This window comes from Rattus norvegicus, chromosome 5 (assembly GCF_021556685.1).
Source record: "Rattus norvegicus strain SHRSP/BbbUtx chromosome 5, alternate assembly SHRSP_T2T, whole genome shotgun sequence".
Classification (NCBI taxonomy): Eukaryota; Metazoa; Chordata; class Mammalia; order Rodentia; family Muridae; genus Rattus; species Rattus norvegicus.
Window position 1 is genome coordinate 167,278,998 of NC_141538.1, and position 19,680 is coordinate 167,298,677.

Genomic DNA, 19,680 nt, shown 5'->3' on the forward strand with positions numbered 1-19,680 from the left:
ATCTGGGATTATAGGACACCCAGCCTTGCTAAATATTTTAATCATGGAAATTGTCAAACACACAAGTAAGAGACACTGATCTAAGGGGCCCCACCCTACACCTTTCACAGGGGTGATACTTGGCACTCTGTGTCTACATCCCTGGTCACTGGTTCCTTGGCAGGGCCAGCTGCTCTGAGACCTCAAGTGGCTTTTGATTTGTCCTTGGGGTGGAGGAAGGGGAAGGAGTTCCAGCCCTTCAGATAGAACGAGACTCCTTTCCCACATTTTTAGCTCTACTCTTGAGTGCTGAAGAGACAAATGTTGCTTCAGCTGCTTTGATCTTGGCTGCACTTGTGAATGTCAAATACTTTGACTGCCAACTAACCAAACAGAAGCTCAGACACTTCTGGGATCAAGAGATCAAGCCCAACCCCTAGTAGGGACCTTGTTGCTCAGTTGAACACAATCTTCAATTAGGACACCAGAGCCCAGGCCCACAGAATGAGGACTGGCAGGCCCCTCCTGCTCTGTTGTATTGTAACTGTAGCCTTTTGTAGGAGGTGTGGCATTCAGGCCAGAGGTGATGGTGGCACATGCCTGTAATCCTTGACCTTGAAGCCTGAGGCAGGAGGATGGGGCATTTGAGTCTAGCCTGGGCTACACAGAGTGAATGTCTCTGAAACCAAAGTAAAACAGAATAGGAAAAAAGAAAAAAGAAGATGCAACATTTTAGGATAGGCATCCTACCAGGTAGACAGACCAGACAGAGGCTCACAGCCTGAGCTTATGATCCGGTGTTCACCAGTTTGAAGCCTGCTGTTTGTTTGCAAGGTCTCTAGGAAGATAGGAGTTGCCGTGAGTGCTTTATAGAGAATGATGTATTCACTCTGGTGTTTCAGCTTCTTTTCTCCGCTGTGATAAAATACTTAAAAGAAGTCACTTCAGGGAGGAAGGGTCAGTTGTGGCTCATAATGTGAGAGGTACAGTCAGCCAAGGGTGGCACAGAAGGAGTTCCACAGTTTGTGGCTGCTCCAGGCTGCAGGAGCAGAAACGCCAGGCTGCTTGCTCTCATCTTGACAGATCAGGATCACATTCAAATCACAACGTGCCAACGGCAACCCCTCTCCCTCCCCCCAGGCACCACCACCCTACACTTACAATTGAACCACAGAGAGACAATGCCTTTCCCAAGACGTCACCACAGCAAGGAGAAGCTGTCCCTGATACAGCTCTGGGCACCTCACCTCTTTCCTGTCTGTGGCTGTGTGTGTCTCCCACTTCCTCCAGCCGTCTTTCCTTTGGACATTTCATACGAGATCCCAAATGGTGGAGAGTTTGAATGAAACAAAGCCGGTACATTGCGGTCACAGAGTACAGCTCCAATGCCTGGCCAAGCATTCAAACACACGAGTCTATGGCGGCCATACCTGTTCAAATGACCACAGCTCCGGGGTTGGGGATTTAGCTCAGTGGTAGAGCGCTTGCCTAGCAAGCACAAGGCCCTGGGTTCGGTCCCCAGCTCCGAAAAAAAGAAAAAAAAAATGACCACAGCTCCCCATACCTAACCAGGAAAAGAACATTTTCTTGAGATGCACATCTGAGAGAGGACCTAAGACATCTGTCTTAGGGTTTTACTGCTGTGAACAGACACCATGACCAAAGCAACTCTTATAAGGACAACATTTCATTGGGGCTGGCTTGCAGGTTCAGAGGTTCAGTCCATTCTCATCAAGGCGGGAGCATGGCGGCCTCCAGGCAGGCACGGAGCAGGAGGAGCTGAGAGTTCTACATCTTCGTCTGAAGGCTGCTAGGAGGAGGGTCTCATTGCCCACCCCCATAGTGACACACCTTCTCCAACAAGGCCACACCTCCTAATGGTGCCACTCCCTCTGCCAAGCATCCTCAAACCACCACATGGAACTCCCAGCAGCCCGCAGCTGCGCCAATGACATGCGGAGATGGGTGACCTTCCCATTCTGACTCTGCAATGTTCCCTCACTCTGATGGCAGCAGTTTGCATCACACTATGTATAACTGGGCCACTAGAAATGGATTAAGTCCTTAAAGTTGAGGGCTGAGGTGTGGGACCATCGAAAAAGAGGTGAAGAATGTAATACCAGAAAAATTCTCCCTATTCTCTCTCTCTCTCTCTCTCTCTCTCTCTCTCTCTCTCTCTCTCTCTCTCCCCCTCCCTCTCTCTCTCTGTCTTTTTCCCCTCCCCTTCCCCCTCTTCTTCCCTCCCTTCCTCCTTCCCTCCCTTCCTCCTTTCCTCCCTTCCTACCTAGCCCTAACCCCCTGAAGGTTATCTCTTAAGCGATAAACTTTTTAATATATGAGAAGATGCAAGAATTTTAAAAGTGCTTTAAAACGTCCAGCACTTTGTAAGTAAATACTTCATAGGCTTACAGATGGAAATTGACAAACGGGGCTGGAGGGTTGACTCAGTGATTAAGAGCACTGGCTGCTCTTCCAGAGGACCCAGGTTCGATTCCCAACACCGGAACAGGAATCTACAAGCACCCATAACTCTAGTTCCAGGGGATCCAGTGCTCTCTCCTGATCTCTGTGGCATGTATGTGGTACGCAGACACACATACAGGCAAAACACCCATCAATACACACAAAACAAAATAAACAAATCTAAAATAAAAATAATTTTTAAATTAAAATAAACATAGACATGAAGGACAGAAGCATTGTTAAAACCTCCTGTCTCGTTGGTAAAGAGCTCTTGTCGCAGGAGCCTGACAACCAGAGTCACATCCCTGGGGACCACATGGCACAAGGCAAGAACCAGTCTAGTGAGTTTTCTCTGATCTCTATAAGGGCACTGCGGAGTATTCATGCACAAGCACACACATATTCAAATGCAATGAATGAATGAATGAATGAATGAACGAATGAATGTAAATAAAAATGTTTAACATCCTGGTCATTTCGATGAAGAGAAACAAGTAGACCAGAAGAAATTTTCTTGGTAAAGAGCATATAATAAAAAGACACGAAGACAAAATTGTTGTCGGCCATGGTGGCTCACACCTATGGTCTCAGCATTCAGGAGGCTGAGACAGAAAGAGAACAAACCCAATGCCTGCCTGGGCTAGAGTGAGTTCAAAACCAGCCTGGGCAACTTAGCAAGACATTGCCTCAAAAAGTATTAAGGGAGGAGTGGGAGGTAGTTCTGTAATAAAGTGTTTGACCAGTGTGCAAGAGACCCTTGGTTCAAGGCCCAGGGAGGGGTGGTGGGGAGACAAACGAGACACAGTAGGATTCTTAGCACCTGAGTCCAGAGGAAAGAGTGCAAATGGTAACAGCGGCTGCTTGTAAAGCCCAGGTTCCGGCCAGCAGGATGAGATAGACTGGCCCAGATGCTGGCCACGCGGCCTGACACTGAGTTACATCCCTGCAACCCCACAAGATGGAAGGAGAGAACTTTGACTTGCAAATGGTACCAGGGCACACAGGGGTCCCTCCCGGTCCCCCAAATAAAAGACGGGAAAACAGATGGAGTTACTTTGTATCACAGACGAAGCTGATCAAGGAGAGTCCTCAGAAGGTCACATTCAGCTCAAGCCTTTAGTCCCAGCACTCCCAAGGCAGAGGCAGGCAGATCTGTGAGTTGGAGACCAGCCTAGTCTACAGTGTGAGACTCTTGTCTCCTGTAGGTCCAGAACAGCCAGGGCTACACAGAGAAACATTGTCTCAAAACAAAACAAGAGAGGAAGGGAAGAAGCGGGAGGGGGAGGGGAGGAGGGAGAAGAAATGATGAAGAAATGATACCCACAAAAGACTATTCAGTATCATGGTATTCTAACCACCTTTGAGCCATCCGCGTGCCCAGGAGCAAATGAAGACCATCCAACATTATGTGTTCATCCCACAAAATCCTTCCCCAGCCCCAGAGAGCACCACACACCGCAGCAGCAAGGAGACGGAACGTGCTGGGAGGCGGGGTCTGTGAGGGAGAGCTGGGACTGTGTAGCTCCACAGAGAGGGAGCGTTGGGGGTGGGGGGTGGCTCTGTAGCAGAGTACATGCTGATCATGTATTAGACCCTACAGAAAACAAAAGAAATAGGGGTGGAGAGGAAAAAGAGGAAGAGGAGGAGGAAAAGGGGGAGGAGGAGGAGGAGGAAAATGGGAAACATTGTGTAACTTCATTTCTATGGAATTCTAGAATAAAGAAAACAAAAGAGTGGAGGCTTACTTAAGGAATCCTGGGGATGGGTGGAGGATTGAGGGACTTTCTGGATGATGGAAGCAGATTTCCTGGACTGGGGAGTGGCTCTTTGCTTGCCAGCATTTCAAATCACGTCAGGCTGCGGGCTTTCAGATCTGTGCTTTTCTTTGTGTGTGACTTACAGGTGGACTTAAAGGAACAGTTGGAGGGTGGGAGAGGGCTCAGACTAGAGTGTTGCTGTGCCTGTGTGAGGACCTGAGTCCTGAGCTCCAGAATCCATGTGCAACCTGGTGGGGGGGGGTAACCATGGCGATGGGGAGGCAGAGGCTGGTGGGTCCTGGAGACTGGCTGGCCATTCTTTGTGTTGGAAATTGGAACTCCATGTTCATAGAGACACCCTCTCTCAAAGAGACTGAAGAAGACACCTCTGGCCTTTACATGCACAGGTGAGCTCACCCTTGAGCACGCGCACGCCGTGTGTGTGTGTGTGTGTGTGTGTGTGTGTGTGTGCGCGCGCGCGCGTGTGTGCGTGTGTGTGTGTGTTACCCACACAAAAGAGCACTTGGGGAGAAATTACAAAGTTATCTTTATAGAATAACCAATGACGAATACAAAATTTGATTGTGATCACAGATGCCTCAAGCTGAGGAGGTGGTGACAGTGGAAGGAACCCTAGTTAAGGGAGGAGGGGGTGGTCATAGATGACTCTAACTCTTGCTTTGAAGGTTGACTTCAAAGACAATCCTTTAGATCACTATGTCTGTAATATCATAATGTACTCATATTCTATGCACACACATTCATATGTCATATTCATTATGGTATAAGTATTCAATAATGTATATATTCAAAATTTTAAAACAATTTTATAGGGCTGGAGAGGTTTCCAGCAGTTAAGAGCACTGGCCTCTCTTTCTCTTCTCTTTTCTCTTCTCTTCCCTGGGTTCAATTCCTAGCATTCACATAGTACACTGTAACTCCTACTTCAGGGGATCCATCCGATCCCCTCTTCTGACCTCTACATGGTACAGGTATATGTGCAGGCAAAGCACCATACATGCCAAATAAATATAAATCTTGAGAAAATTGTATGTATATGTGTCTGTGTGTGCACACATGATTGGGTGTATAAGAGTCTGTGTGTGTGCACACATGATTGGGTATATATATATATATATATATATATATATGAGTCTGTGTGTGTGCACACATGATTGGGTGTATATGAGTCTGTGTGTGTGCGCACATGATTGGGTGTATATGAGTCTGTGTGTGTGCACACATGATTGGGTATATATATATATATATATGAGTCTGTGTGTGTGCGCACATGATTGGGTGTATATGAGTCTGTGTGTGTACACACGATTGGGTATATATGAGTCTGTGTGTGTGCACACATGATTGGGTATATATATATATATGAGTCTGTGTGTGTACACACGATTGGGTATATATGAGTCTGTGTGTGTGCACACATGATTGGGTATATATATGAGTCTGTGTGTGTGCACACATGATTGGGTATATATGAGTCTGTGTGTGTGCACACATGATTGGGTATATATATGAGTCTGTGTGTGTGCACACATGATTGGGTGCATATGTGTCTGTGTGTGTGCACACATGCATGGGCTTCAGATCCTCCTGTGTTGGAGTTCCAGGTATCTGTGAAGAGTGGGAACCAAAACCCTGGTTCACTCTGAGAGCAGTTAAGTCCTTTTGACTGCTGAGCATCTCTCCAACCCCAGTTGAATAAGTATTCTGAACGCCATTGAAAACAGGGGCTGGAGAGATGGCCCAGCAGTTAAGAGCACTTGCCAGTCTTCTTGAGAACCTGGGTTCAGTTCCCAGCACTACTCAGCAGCTGACAAGCATCTATATAACTCCAGTCCTCTTCTGGGCTCTAAAGACCCTGCACACAGGTGGTATGCTTATGTGCAGGCAAAATACTCACACACATACTCATATACTTTAAAAAAATAAATCCTAAATCAGTGTTTAAAGCAATGGTGATCGTTTTGTGATGGGAAACTCTTTAAAGGGTTCCTGAAATTCTGTGAAGGGGGCTTAGCTGTTTATGGAGCAGTGGCCACCAGACAGAATACCCAGTCTACCATTGGCAGACTTGCCGACTCACAGATACCAACAGAGCAAGTCCTTTTGTGTGGCTGAAGCATATGGCTCTGGCCTATCTCACAATGATCTTATTTCTTCCTGGAGGTCTCCTGTCCCTAGCTTCCCTGGGCAGGTAGGACTACTGGATTTTTGACATCTCTCCAAGGCCTGAACTTGTTTGGCCCAGTGGTGCATGTCTATAATAATTTCAACACTTGGAAGGCTGGGGTAGGAGTAGCCTGGGCTACATAGTGAGACCTTTCAAAATGGCCCCTTAGGAGCAACTTCAGTTGACACGATGAAAGTGTCACATGGAGAAGACTGTGTCTCATCCAATGAACTCCTCCTTGTGACACTCCGGTGGCCCCGTGTGTCAGTCACACAGGGCTCTGCAAGCCAGTCAGTAGGACTAGATTTGTTTTTCCTCAGGTGTCAAGCATTTGGAGACTCCATGGCCCTTCTCCTTGTCCCTTCTCACACAGCCTCTCTCTCCTCCCTGCCTCAGCCTGGCCTGTCCCTGGGTCAGCTGTAGTCCAGCCTGTCCTCTGGGGAGCTGAGAGGATGCTCACCGGCTCAGCTCCAGCTTTAGCCTTTGAGGTCCCAACCTCAAGGCCTGAGAGCGGATAGTGTGGAGACCAGCGGGTGAGCTGAACTCTGCTGGATGAAAACATCTCGGGGGCTGGGATCTCCTGACAAGCACCGGCCTCTTCTCCCACCTGGATGCTTCCGCTGAGCACAAAGGAATCCTGGCCATCTCCTGTGTGGACCAACTGGGTCCCCTACAGTCTGTGGGCTCAGAGCAGCCTTTCAGTCTCCCCATGAAGCAGGGAGCCAGAGAGCTGGTCTCTGGCCACAGTGGCTGTTCGAAGCTCACACACCATGGGGCTGACCTGCAGATGCCCCCTGACCGACCCTGTATCCCTTGGGCAGGTCACAGACCCTAAAACAGGAGGAGGACCCCTCCACCCTCCCCGCACCACCCCCATACACAATGACCCCACAATGTTGAGTCTAAACAGGATGAAACTTTGGCCTCTGTCACTATTTTTCTTTATGTTTTTAATTAAATTTCTGGGGTCACTGACACCCTGGAGCAAGAGAACTACAACCCCGCAGCTAGCTTGTTAAGGACACACCATCTGTTTGTTCACACGGGGCGACCACATGATCTATGCTCTGCAGAACATCCTGTCTCACTGGCCTAAACCGGTTTGTGGGTGAAATGCTTGGGAGGAATTTCGAGAAGTCTCTCTTTCCCTCCTCTTCCTCTGCCTTTGTCTCTGTCTCTGTCTGTCTCTCTCTCTCCCTCCTTCCCTTCCAACCCTCCTCCTCCTCCTTCTTCTTCTTTTCTCTCTCTCTCTCTCTCTCTCTCTCTCTCTCTCTCTCTCTCTCTCTCTGTCTCTCTCTCTCTGTCTCTCTCTCTGTCTTTCTCCAGTCTTATAATGAGCTGTCAGGAAAAAAAAATCAGCTCTTAGTATCAACTCCATTCCCTTTATGCCAACCATTGGTAGCACAACATCACACACTGTGCACTGTAGGAGTCTAGTGGAGTTGCCTGGCTTCTGGTGGCACCCAGGGAAGGGAAAAGCTAAAAAGGTGGCACAGTCCAATCAAAGAGGAGACTTCCGGTCAGGAAACACCCACAGTATCCTCGACATCCAACTAAGGCTCCAAGGGACCCTGGGACCCCAACCAGGATAGAAGGGGACAGAGCCAGGAGCCCTCTGACTTTGACAATAAACCTATGATTTATTTTTGCCCATAAAACTCTGATCATTGCCTCGGGCCTGCGATTAGGTAAAACCCTAAAGACTGTTTTCCCACCGGGGGGTCTTTAGACCTGCAGCTTTTAGCCATTAAAAACGTCTCAAAAAGAAAAAGTCCACAGAGGTCCTGTAAGTGCTGACCCTCTGTGGGCAGAAAGGCCCATCCGTTCCTGTGCCCCTCATCATCCCCAGGGTGGTGGGGATCATTCTGGAAGAACTTGGCTCTTGGGGGACAAAAGATGAACAGCTGTAAAATATGCTTTAGGAAACACCCTGGACTTGGGCACTCCCAAAAACACTGGAACACGTGTAGCCCATCACATGCTTTGCGGCCTGCCTGCAGAGCCACCTCAATCACCAGGTCACTGCAACATGGGAGTTTGTCCTGGGAGTGCCCAGGTGACTGCAGCTGCAGCAGAGGTAATGGGTAGGGTGCAAGGAGTTGTCTCAGATAAGTACCCCAGCACCCAAGGTTCTCACACATGGAAATCTGGGTGATGAAGGCACCGGCTGCTGTCAGCAGCGGATGGTGACCTTGTCCCCCAACACATCTTGCATCTTTCTTTTGACAGTCGCTGCTACCACCCTTCTCCACGGGCAGATGTCACTGTCTGTGTCACTAGGGATGGGATGATCTATTCCTTTATTCCTGATAATTCCATGTCTTCCTTGGAGGCCCTGATCTCTGTCTCTGTCTCTGACTCTGTCTCTCTTTCTCTCTCTCTCTCTGGGACAGAGACAGAGACAGATGGAAGGAGGGAGACAGAGACAGAGAGGAGAGAGGAACAGAGATAGAAAGAGAGAGAGAGACAGAAATAGAGAGGGAGACAGAAAGAGAGACAAAGACAGACATGGGGAGAGAGACAGACAGACGTGGGGAGAGAGACAGGAAAGACAGATGGAAGGAGAGAAACAGGAAAGAGAGAGAAACAGAGACAGAAAGAGAGGGGGGAGACAGAGAGACACAGAGACAAAGACAGATATGGGAGAGAGAGAGAGAGAGAGAGAGAATAGATGAGTGTTCTTGTGAGGAGCCTGGCCCTGGAGAATGACTCACGCTCATTTGTTTCACATCCTGGACTCATAAACTATTTCTCCAATCACCAGAAGGACGATGGCCCAGGGCTCCTTATCACTCACTGATAGGAGTTCACAGCCCATAAAACTCAGCTCTGCTCGCTCTGCAGGAAAACATCTGCACCTGGCCTCCTTGGCCCAGAAGAATGTGACTTAGTCACCTGTGGTAAGTGCAGCCATTGTTCAGCCTCCCCTGAACAGGCCAGCCACCCCAGATCAATCACGTGTGGTCGACAGCCGCAGGGGACCCTGGCTGGGATGTGCATTCCTCTGGTTTATCGTCAGCCCCCAAGTAAAGCAGCGATGGCTTAACCTGAACAAGAATGGGACCGAGCTTATCTTCCTAAAACCCAGGCTTGCTCACTCCTGCCTGCCATTGGTGACAGTCAGCAGTGTGGCCCCTGCACCGAGGACAGGATGACTCCCTCCAGTAGCACCTGGCTTTCGGGCACAAAACACAGTGCGATGATGCTGTCACCAGATGTCACAGGTGGCTCTTGGATAAGACCATGAGTCACTTCCAGCCCTGGTCCTAGTGGAGGGGCTGCTCAAAGCGGCAGCTGTTGGTTCTCTCTGTCTGTGCTCAACGGTTGGGTGAGCGCATGGTTTGAATGGAGTGGAAACGCTTTGGTGTTGGGTCATGTGAAAACTCAGGCATGATCCTTTAAGGTCTCACAAGAACTCAGAGGAAAAGGTGCTCAGGTTGAACGAGCCTCCTGGGGAGATGTTCTCTCTCAATACCATTTTTTTGTTTTAACCCTGAAGAAACAGAATGGGATGTGGTCTTTACCGGTGGCATCTCAACCGCCATTTCTAGGGAACAGCATTCCCTCAGCTCTCAGCCAGTGGGTCGGTCAGTCCATCTATCTTTCTGGCCCTCCCTTCCACCACTCTCACCCTCTGCCTGTCCCACCTCACCCATCCTGCTGGACCTGGGTCAGCCCTACCTCCTACAGTGCTTACCCAGATACTCCCCTCAGCTGAACTCCCACAGGACAGGCTAAATCAGGTCGTCACTCCTACACATCTTGTTCAACATGATCCAGAAGGTCTGGTTGGCAGCATCTCAGAGACATTCCCTACAGTCTCGAAGCGTAGGGAAAGGGGGCAGTATGAAGTGCAGTGGACCCTAGAGGCTCTGCCCAAAGACATCTGCATAGTTCCCACTCACGCTTTATCCATCAAAGCCTCGGAGGTGACCCTACGAGGAGTCCCAGGATCTGGGCTATTGCTCTGCCTTTGGGTGGGGACCACAGTCATCACACACTGTTACCTGAAGGGTTTGCCAGGCCAAAGGAAGGGGAGGCCTGAGTCAAGCCTGGCTTCCAGAGCAGTGGCTGGCCTGCCCAGTCTTCAAGGACACAAACACCTCTTTCTCTTTCATACCCAGGACACCCGTCAGTATCACGTACTGCGGCCTGCTGCAGCCCTGGGCACAAAGGTGCCCAGTAAGTGCTGTTGAACAACAATTTATCTCTCTAGCTCACCGGGGTCTTGAGACCTAAGCTGTGTCGCCTTGGCTACTGTTCGAGCTTTGTGAAGGCCAGGAAGTTTGTTCTCAAGCTGGGCATGGTGGTGCGTGCCTATATAATCCTAGGAATCTGGAGCTGGAGGCAGGCGGGTTGGGAGTTTAAGACCAGCCTAGGCTACATGGGACTCTGTCACAAACATGCATGCATGCATACACATATACATACATACATACATACATACATACATACATACATACATGTATGCATACATACATACAAACCCATACACTAAATCTGAACAAGGAGAAGCAGTTCATCTTCCCCCAGGCCTCCATTCATTTAATAAATGTGTACTGCTCAGCGCTGCCACCCAGCACCACCCTAGCCCGTTTCTGTCCTAAGAGTCTCAGAGACTGTCCACAGGCAAAATCAGGAGCAATGTGATTATGCGTTTAGCTCCTATATTTGAGGGGCCAGGGATGTGGCTCAGTCGGTAGAGTGCTTGCCTAGAGTGCAAGAGGCCTGGGTTCAATCCTCAGCACCGCAGAAACAGGGTGTGGTGCTATACACCCATTGTCCTAGCATTCTGGAGGCAGGAAGATCAAAAGTTCAAGATCAACCCTTGATGGGTGTAGGCCAGACTGGGATACATGAAGACCTTGGGATACAGGAAGAGGGAAGGGGAGAGGGGAGGGGAGGGGAGGGGAGGAGAGGAGAGGGGAGGGGAGGAGAGGGGAGGGGAGGACAGGAGAAGAGAGGGGAAGACAGGAGAGGGGAGGGGAGGACAGGAGAGGAGAGGGGAGGGGAGAGAAGTGGGAGGGGAGGAGAGGGGAGGAGAGGAGAGGGGAGGGGAGGAGAGGGGAGAGGAGAGGAGGGGAGGGGAGGAAAATTTTTTTAATTAATTAATTAAAATTAAAGGCAGACAATGAGTTCTGGGGGAGGGTGTGGAGAAATGTCCCTTGACCACTGCTAGTGGGTAGGGAGAGCATGGGTGGCTGTGGAAGGGGTCTGGCAGCCCCTCACAAAGCTAAACACAGCTGTTATCTGACTGGGCAGCAGTTCCACTCTTGGCTGTCTGTGTGTGTATCCAGGAGAACTGGAAACACGCTCACACAGAACCCGTGATTGATCCTTAATAGCAAGCCTTGTAATATCCGTTCCCATGGAAACGGCCCGGTGCCCATCGCGTGATGAATGGGTAGATGAAATATAGACAGGAATGGGGTTCTGCCACGGCACGGAGGAGTCTGGAAAACAAACGCTTCACCAAGTAGAAGAAAGACAACACCTGAGACTAGACTTTGCAAGACTGGGCCCTGATGGACACCTCCAAGCAAGCGAGTCCTGGCGAGCCCTGTCCTGGGCTGGAGGGATTCAAGGGAGTGAGGAGTGCTTTCAAATGCACACTGCGTCTTCTGGGGCTGATGAAAATGCTCTGTAATCACCAGTAATAATGACCTCACAGCTCTGTGACACAATGGCTGTCACAGGACTGCGTGGTTTGGAAGTGTGACTTCAGGACTGAGGACACAGCTCAGTGGGTAAAGTTTCTGCACACAAGTTGCCAGCACCCACATAAAACTAGGCATGGTGGGGCGCATCTGTAATCCTTGCTTGCACTGGATGCAGAGACACATCCCTGGAGCACAGTGGCCAGCCAGGGTGGCCTGCTGCTGGGCTCTAGGGTCATGGAGAGTTCTCAGTCTCAAAAACTAAGGTGGAGGGAAGTAAGTAAAATTATCAACACTGACCTCTGGCTTACACACACACACACACACACACACACACACACACACACCAGAGATACATGGACACACACACAGATACACAACAGAGATACACAGACACACACAGAGAAATACACAGACACACAGACACAGACAGAGAGAGAGAGAGAGAGAGAAACAACAGAGATACACATACACACAGAGAGACAGACACATACAGATTCATACCCACACAGAGATACAGACTCACACACAGAGACACACAGACATACACAGAGACATACATAACACACATAGGGACACAGACACACACACATACACACACACACAGAGAGACAGACACATGCAGACTCACACACAGAGACACACAATGCAGACTCACACACACACAGAGACACACACAGAAACACACAGAGACACAGATACACATATAGACTCACACACACTTACACACACAGAGACAGGCACATACAGACTCACACACACACACAGACTCACACACACATGCACACAGAGAGACACTGACACACACACACACAGAGACAGGCACAGACAGACTCAGACACAGACTCTCTCTCTCTCTCTCCTCTTCTCTCTCTCTCTCTCTCTCTCTCTCTCTCTGTGTGTGTGTGTGTGTGTGTGTGTGTGAGAGAGAGAGAGAGAGAGAAACACACAGACATACATAGAGATACACACAGAAATACACAGACACACACACACAGGCATATACAGACTCACACAGACACAGACTCAAACACACAGACACAAACATACACACAGAGAGACAGGCACATTCAGACTCACACAGACACAGACTCACACACACACATAACACACAGAGACACAGAAACACACAGACACACACAGACACACACACGCTTGCCCACATCTTTAAAGTGTGGATTATGAGCCGGGAAGATGGTTTGCTGGGTCAGGAAGGGGCTGGCCACCAAACCTGCAAATCTGAATTCAATCTCTGGGACCTGCATGGTAGGAGGAGAAACCGACCCACGAAGTTTTCCTCTGACCTCCACATGCAGAACGTGGCACGCACAGGCTCATGCACATACAAGCTACATATTTTACCCTGTTTTGTTTTTAACATGTGAGTGTTACGGCAAATTATGTCTCCCTCTAAAGTGTTTGATAGGTTCCTTTGCTGCTTCATTTTGTTTCTTCAATGCAAGTCAATTTGACCGTGATTTAAATGGCTGTGATTCGCCAAGTCCCAGGTAATGGTTGAAAGGTACCACACAGGCACAGAGAGGTAGCACACACGGTCTTGCAAACTGGGGTACGGTACAGACTTGGACTTGGACCTCCGAGGACTGGGCAGGGGCCGTGAAGGCCTGGGTATTAGAGAAAATCTTGCATGCTGGCAGAGGCACAAAGAGCCACCCAGGGTGGGGGAGCGTTGAGATCTGGGATTTGGGTGCCATAGCAGGGAGGATCGGGGGCAGTGCAGCTCTCCGTGTGGCAGGATCATCAGAATGGATGGATGGATGGTCTGAGTCTGAGAGCCAGGAAAAGCTTGCCACATGTAGTAAGAGTCTAGGTTGACAGTGATGGCTGAGGAGCAGGCAGGAGGAAGGTGGGTGTGTGAGTGGGTGAGGGAGACCCTGGAGTGTGTCCACTGTAGAGCTGTTCCTAGGTCCTGAAGGACAGTCCAGCGGGGAGCCCCATCAGTAGGCAAAAGGAAGCTGTGTGCCCGGATCTCAGAAGAGCAGAGGCTGGGACTAAGAGCAGAGGCTGGGGAGGCATCAGATGGCTGACCTAGAAAGGGCCAGATGTGCCATGGGAGGTCTCAGGAGTCGGGAGGTAGAAAGTCGGAGCCCACCCACCGGAGAGGTGGGAGTAGACAACGGAGAAACAGGAGAGAGTCTGAATGTCAGAGGTTCTGAGAGGGCTCCTGGAGGACAGACAGGTCACGAAGGAGAGAGCACCAGACGTTATGAGGTGGCCTTGTCCAGTGAGTCAGAGGCCTGAGGGGAGAGACAGAGTTTACAGGAAGAGAAATTTCGCCCCCAGCTTTGGGTGTCAAAGCTGCCACCTGGAGGTGGGGTGGGAGGAGGGGGAGTCAGTTTCCTGGGAGCCCTGTTTGAACTGGGAGGATGGAAGGTTGCAATGTGTAGTACCCCAGTGTGAGCGGACCCAATGCTGGTAAGTGGTTGGAACTGTAGAATTGCCATTTTCTAAGCAGAGTTTCATTATGTAGCCCAGGCTGGCTTCAAATTCACAATCCTCCAGCCCTCTCTTCCTCCCATCCCAGAAGCGCTTGAATTTCAAGTGTGCACCAGCACAAACAGCTAGGATCATACACTTTATACATCTGCTCTACCACTACAACACGTGAGTGTTAATGTCCCCACAGATGTGGCCCGTGTCGAAATTCTAACTCCTGAGACAGTAGGACCGGGATGGAATGAGGTCATGGGGTTGGAGCCCTTGTGACTGGGACTTGTGCCCTTTCCTAAGGGGTCCTGAGGACACCTTTGCCTCCCATTATATCATGGGCTCTTAACCTTCCTAACGCTGCGACCCTTTGATACACTTCCTCATGTTGTGGCGACCCCCCAACCGTAAAGTTATTTTCGTTACTACTTTATAACTGTAATTTTGCTACTGTTAGGAATCATGATGCAAACATCTGTGCTTTCCAGTGGTCTTAGGTGACCCTGCAAAAGGTTCATTTGACCCCCAAAGTGGTCAAAACGCACAGGTTGAGACCCACAGTACTAGATGAAGGCGAGGAAGGCGCCATCCGTGAACCAGAAAGCGATGCTCACTCTCTGGTCACATGAAGAACGGCCGTTTGCCTTGACTGTGGACTCGCCAGTCTGCAGGACTGTGAGACAAAAATTGCCACGGTTTATAAACTATGCGATTCGAGGTGTTTTGCTGTTACCAGCTCAACAGTCAAACGATGGTGACAATAACAGGCTGCGGTGGTGGTGGCAGCAGCGGCGGCAGCTATGGCGGCTGTGGTGTAAATTTTGAGCCACTTGGCGAGCCTGCTGATTTCAGGTCCGCCCCTGCTCTTCAACGGCAGCTGAGCCAGCTCTTCAGAGAATACATATTTTCGGAAGTGCCACCCAGAGCTCTGATTTTTGCAGAGCCCCACGTTGCCTTTCAGCTGGACACATCCCTTCGCTAAGCAGAAAGTATGAGGGGACAAGCGTCACCTGGATGACTGGCTTAACTTCCAGTTCTTTCCTGCAATCTGGATTTTGGTTGCCTGGAGATCCTGCCCACCAAATCCTACTCCTGTGGCTCTCACGAGGACATCGGAGGATCCTTTAGCTCTTTCAGGTTTCAAAATAAAGAAGAGAAAAGAAAAAAAATCTGGGGTTTCTGGTGGTCCTTGGTTCTCAGAGTCACTTAAATGAGCCTCTCGTGGCATTGGACCCTCTCCCTGGTTTTCTGCCGACCACACAAGGTATGTGGATCTTTGTAAAGTTGCCCTGTAGAAATAATTTGTGGAAGCTTCTCTGGGAGGCCCCCATTTTCCAGATCTAGGAGATACAGGGCCAGGGAGGATGTGACAGAAGTGTGTACCACAGAGGCACAGGGCCAAGATCAGTAGGAAACATCATCAGCACACCCTCACGTCCAGGAAAGGTCACACCTCCCTCCAGTCCACTTGGCCTTTATGTGTTGGTTGACCACTGCCATTGACAGGATATTGTCAAGGGGACAAAGGCAAAAGTTTAGCCTGACTCGTGGTGTGAGTTTTGACTCATGGTTGGGACATTTCTTAGAAAAGCATCTTGGAGGGACTCCATGGTGACACAGGTCACCTCGAACTGGCCAGGAAGCAAAAGTAGGAAGATAAAGAGGGTATGTGTGTGTGTGTGTGTGTCCCAATATTCAAAGGGCTCTCCTCCATTGACCCAACTTCCTCACACTGGGCCCCACCATTTTCAGGCTCCATATCCCAATGGCAATGTAGTCTGGGGACTGAGCCTTTCACAGGTAGGCCTTTGGGGGGACATGAGATCTAAACTGTAGTTCTTGGAGAACTGGCAGAGACCTGGGTCTGCTGTCTATCTTCCCACCCCCACATGATTTGTGGTAAACTCTTCAAGTATTAATCCTCCCCAACAACAGTGAGAACTTGGAGATGTTGGCCGCTGTATCTGGGTCTCACATAGAGGATCTGGGCAAGAATTTGAAGCCCAGGGCTCTGGTCAGGGCATGCTCAGAGGGTCTCGCTAGATGAAGTCACACGAACACAGTTCTCACAGATGTGTGGATGTATTACTTTGGCTTCCCACATCAGTCATTTCTGCTGCTCTCCAAGCACTGATTGGGGGTCCAAAGGTTTAGTTCAGCTCTGTCACTAACTATTCAGGGTTGCTGAAGACTCCACAAGGTCCCCAAAGATTCCTACCACCTCAGATGCCAGCACCAAGCCCCTGGCCACCCCTACTTTCCCCCTTAGATTTTGTTAATTTATGTGTTGTCTGTAGGCATGTACCATGGGAAAGCAGTGCTGGCAGGGGCCAGAGGTGATGTCAGATCCCCTGGAACTGGAGTTACAGATGTTTGGGAACTACTATGTGGGCGCTGGGAACTGAACCTGGGTCCTTGGCAAGAACAAATGCTCTTAACCTCTCTTTCCATACTACCCATACTTCATATTGTGGCTATAAGTCTGGGGTTCCCTACACCCCCAACTTGGGCTCATAATTTATTAGAAAGGCTTCTAGAGCTGAGGAGAGAGCAAGAGAGCTTCGCTCCCTGTCACACATTTATTATCAAGTCTCGAGGACATTGCGAGATACCCAGAGCACAGTCCAGCAAGGCCGGGGCACATTGGTGCCTTCTCTGGGTACCCTGCTCTCCCAGAACATCATGTGCTCGCCACCCTGGACGCTTGCAGGGCAGTGTCATTACGTAAGTGTGATTGATTAGGTCGTTGGCCACTGGCGACTGGCTTAGTTGCCAACCTTTTCCCCTTTGTAGAGGTGGGGTGAGCATTGTGGAAATTTCAGTCTTCAGTTATGCCGAGCTCTCTGAAGCTTGTAGGGGCTCACATCTCATTGGTCTGCAAAGACACTCTTATGGACCTGGCTAATGGCCCGAGGGGCAAACATGAGGACCCAAGGTCAGATCCCCAGTGAACATGACAGCTGGGCTCTGAGGGTGTCTGTAACCCCAGGGCTGGAGTAGAGCCAGGCAAATCCCTGGTGCTTGGTGGCCAGAGGGTCTAGCTGAATCAGTGAACTGTACGTTCAGTGAAAAGCCCTGTCTTCAAAAATAAAGTGACAAAACTGGAGAAAGGTATTTGAACTCAATCTCTGGCCTCTACACACAGTACATGCATGCATACACTTGTGTACGCACACATATACATGCCTGGAAACATACATTGTAAACACACACACAGTAAGTAAGTAAATAGAAATTTAACAGCTACTGTTAACAACTCTGGAGATTTCAAGAATTTTAGGAGCTATGTATGTGCCAGGAACCAGGGACAAGAACCAAGTCTCTATTTCTCTGTACCACACCAAGCAACTGAACATGATGGCCACCCGTGTATACTTTCCTGTGTCTTTGTCAGGATCTTTATTGCTGTGAAAAAAAAAATGCCATGACTAAAACAGCTTGGGGAGGAGAGGTTTTATTTCAGCCTACAACTCTTAGGTCGAACTCCATCCCTGAGGGAAGTCAGGGCAGGACCTCAAGGCAGGAACCTGGAGTCAGGAACTGAACTAGAGACTATGGAGGATGCTGCTTATTGGCTTGCTCACCATGGCTTGCTCATACAGCCCAGGCCCACCAGCATAGGGGATGACACCGCCCACAGTGAGCAGGGCCCTCCCACATTAGTCATCAATCAAGAAAATGCACGGCAGGCAAACCTGACAGGAACATTTTCTCAGTTGTGGTTCCCTTTTTTTCAAATGACTCTAGCTTGTGTGAAGTTGACATTGAACTAGCCAGCACACCTTGTCAAAAACTAGGCGTGGTGGTGGCACACATCTTTAATCCCAGCACTTAGGAGGCAGAAGCAGGCAGATTTCTGTAAGTTCCAGGCTAGACTGGTCTACATCATGAGTTCTAGGGTTTTCTGGGTGAAATGGGGGTGGCATACACAAGCATGTATGTGCTTCCCTGTAGAAGCCAGCAGACGTGACACCTGGCTGGTCATTTCTTAGGAGCCATCTATAGAGTTTGTTGTTGTTGTTTGTTTTGGTTTGATTTTTGTTTTTTTGGTTTTTTTTTTGGGGGGGGGGTTGATAGGTTCTCTTACTGGCCTGAAATTTGTTAGGTAGTCTAGACTGGCACCAGGCCAGTGTATGTGAGGGGCCCTCCTGTCTCTGCTTCCCAGTGAAGAATTGATGAGTGTGTCCCACAGTGCCCGTGTTTTTACGTAGGTTCTGAAGACTGACCTTGGGTCTTTTTTCTTTTTCTTTTTCTTTTTCTTTTTCTCTTTCTTTTTCTTTTTCTTTTTTTCGGAGCTGGGGACTGAACCCAGGGCCTTGCGTTTGCTAGGCAAGCGCTCTACCACTGAGCTAAATCCCCAACCCCTGATCTTGGGTCTTTAAGCTCTTTACCAATTTTGAATCCCAAAGTTCTCTTGCAATATTAATGCAGCTCATTGTATGAAAACAAGGTCAGTTTGCAAGAAGCTGGAAGGCCTGGGCATGCCTGGGTAAGGCACCAGCCATGAGGGGAAACCGTGAAGAGGCTGCAGGCACACAGGCAGGAGTGGCTGGTGAGAAGAGCTGCCTACCCAGGGGGGTGGACTCTTCCAAAACTTGTAGCCAGCCGGGTGCTCCAGCCTCCGCCCCCACCTCACCCCTCCCCGACAAACTGCATTCCCAAAGAGATGGACTGAAACTGATTGTTCCTCCCAGGCAGGAAGAACAGGCCCTGAGCCTCCTGGGTTCCTCAAGGACTTCCAGGAACCAGAGAAGGTCTGGCTGAAGGCAAAGGAGGGGTCGTGAAAGAAGTGCGACTTGAATAATCTCACAGGCGACACACGGTCCTCAAGACTTCTTTTATTTTATGTATAAAGGCATTTTGCCTGAATGTAGGCTGTGCACCGTGTATGTCCGGTGCCTAGAGAGGCCAGAAGAGGGAGTCAGATCTCCCGGAACTAGAGTTACAGGTGGTTGTGAGCCACCTTGTGAAATCAAACCCTGGTCTTCAGGAAGATCCGCCTGAATTCCATTATGGAAGGACATGTGGGCTATTTAAGGACAGGCTGGGTACCCCCTAGGTCCGGTCATCGCTGCCTGGGTCTGCAAACCTCCCCAATGCCTGTGGTGAAGGATCAAATGTGGAGGGCCCAGGCTGTGTGAGTCCATCCTTTCCTTAACATTGTTTGCCCTTTAAAAACCATTGTTTT

General features: G+C 49.6%; 2 long non-coding RNA genes across 2 annotated transcripts in view; both read left to right on the top strand.

The window, feature by feature from the left end:
* Positions 1–2,910, top strand: part of LOC148006176 (uncharacterized) — a 28,890-nt gene extending 25,980 nt beyond the window's left edge. The window contains exon 2 of the long non-coding RNA XR_015621470.1: positions 1,120–2,910. This is a non-coding gene — a long non-coding RNA (uncharacterized LOC148006176). The remainder of the gene's footprint in view (positions 1–1,119) is intronic.
* Positions 2,911–4,296: 1,386 nt separating this feature from the next.
* LOC120103185 (uncharacterized) lies at positions 4,297–8,045 on the top strand. Its single transcript, XR_015621471.1, has 2 exons — positions 4,297–4,606; positions 6,708–8,045. It is a non-coding gene; the product is annotated as an uncharacterized LOC120103185 (long non-coding RNA).
* Positions 8,046–19,680: the final 11,635 nt, after the last annotated feature.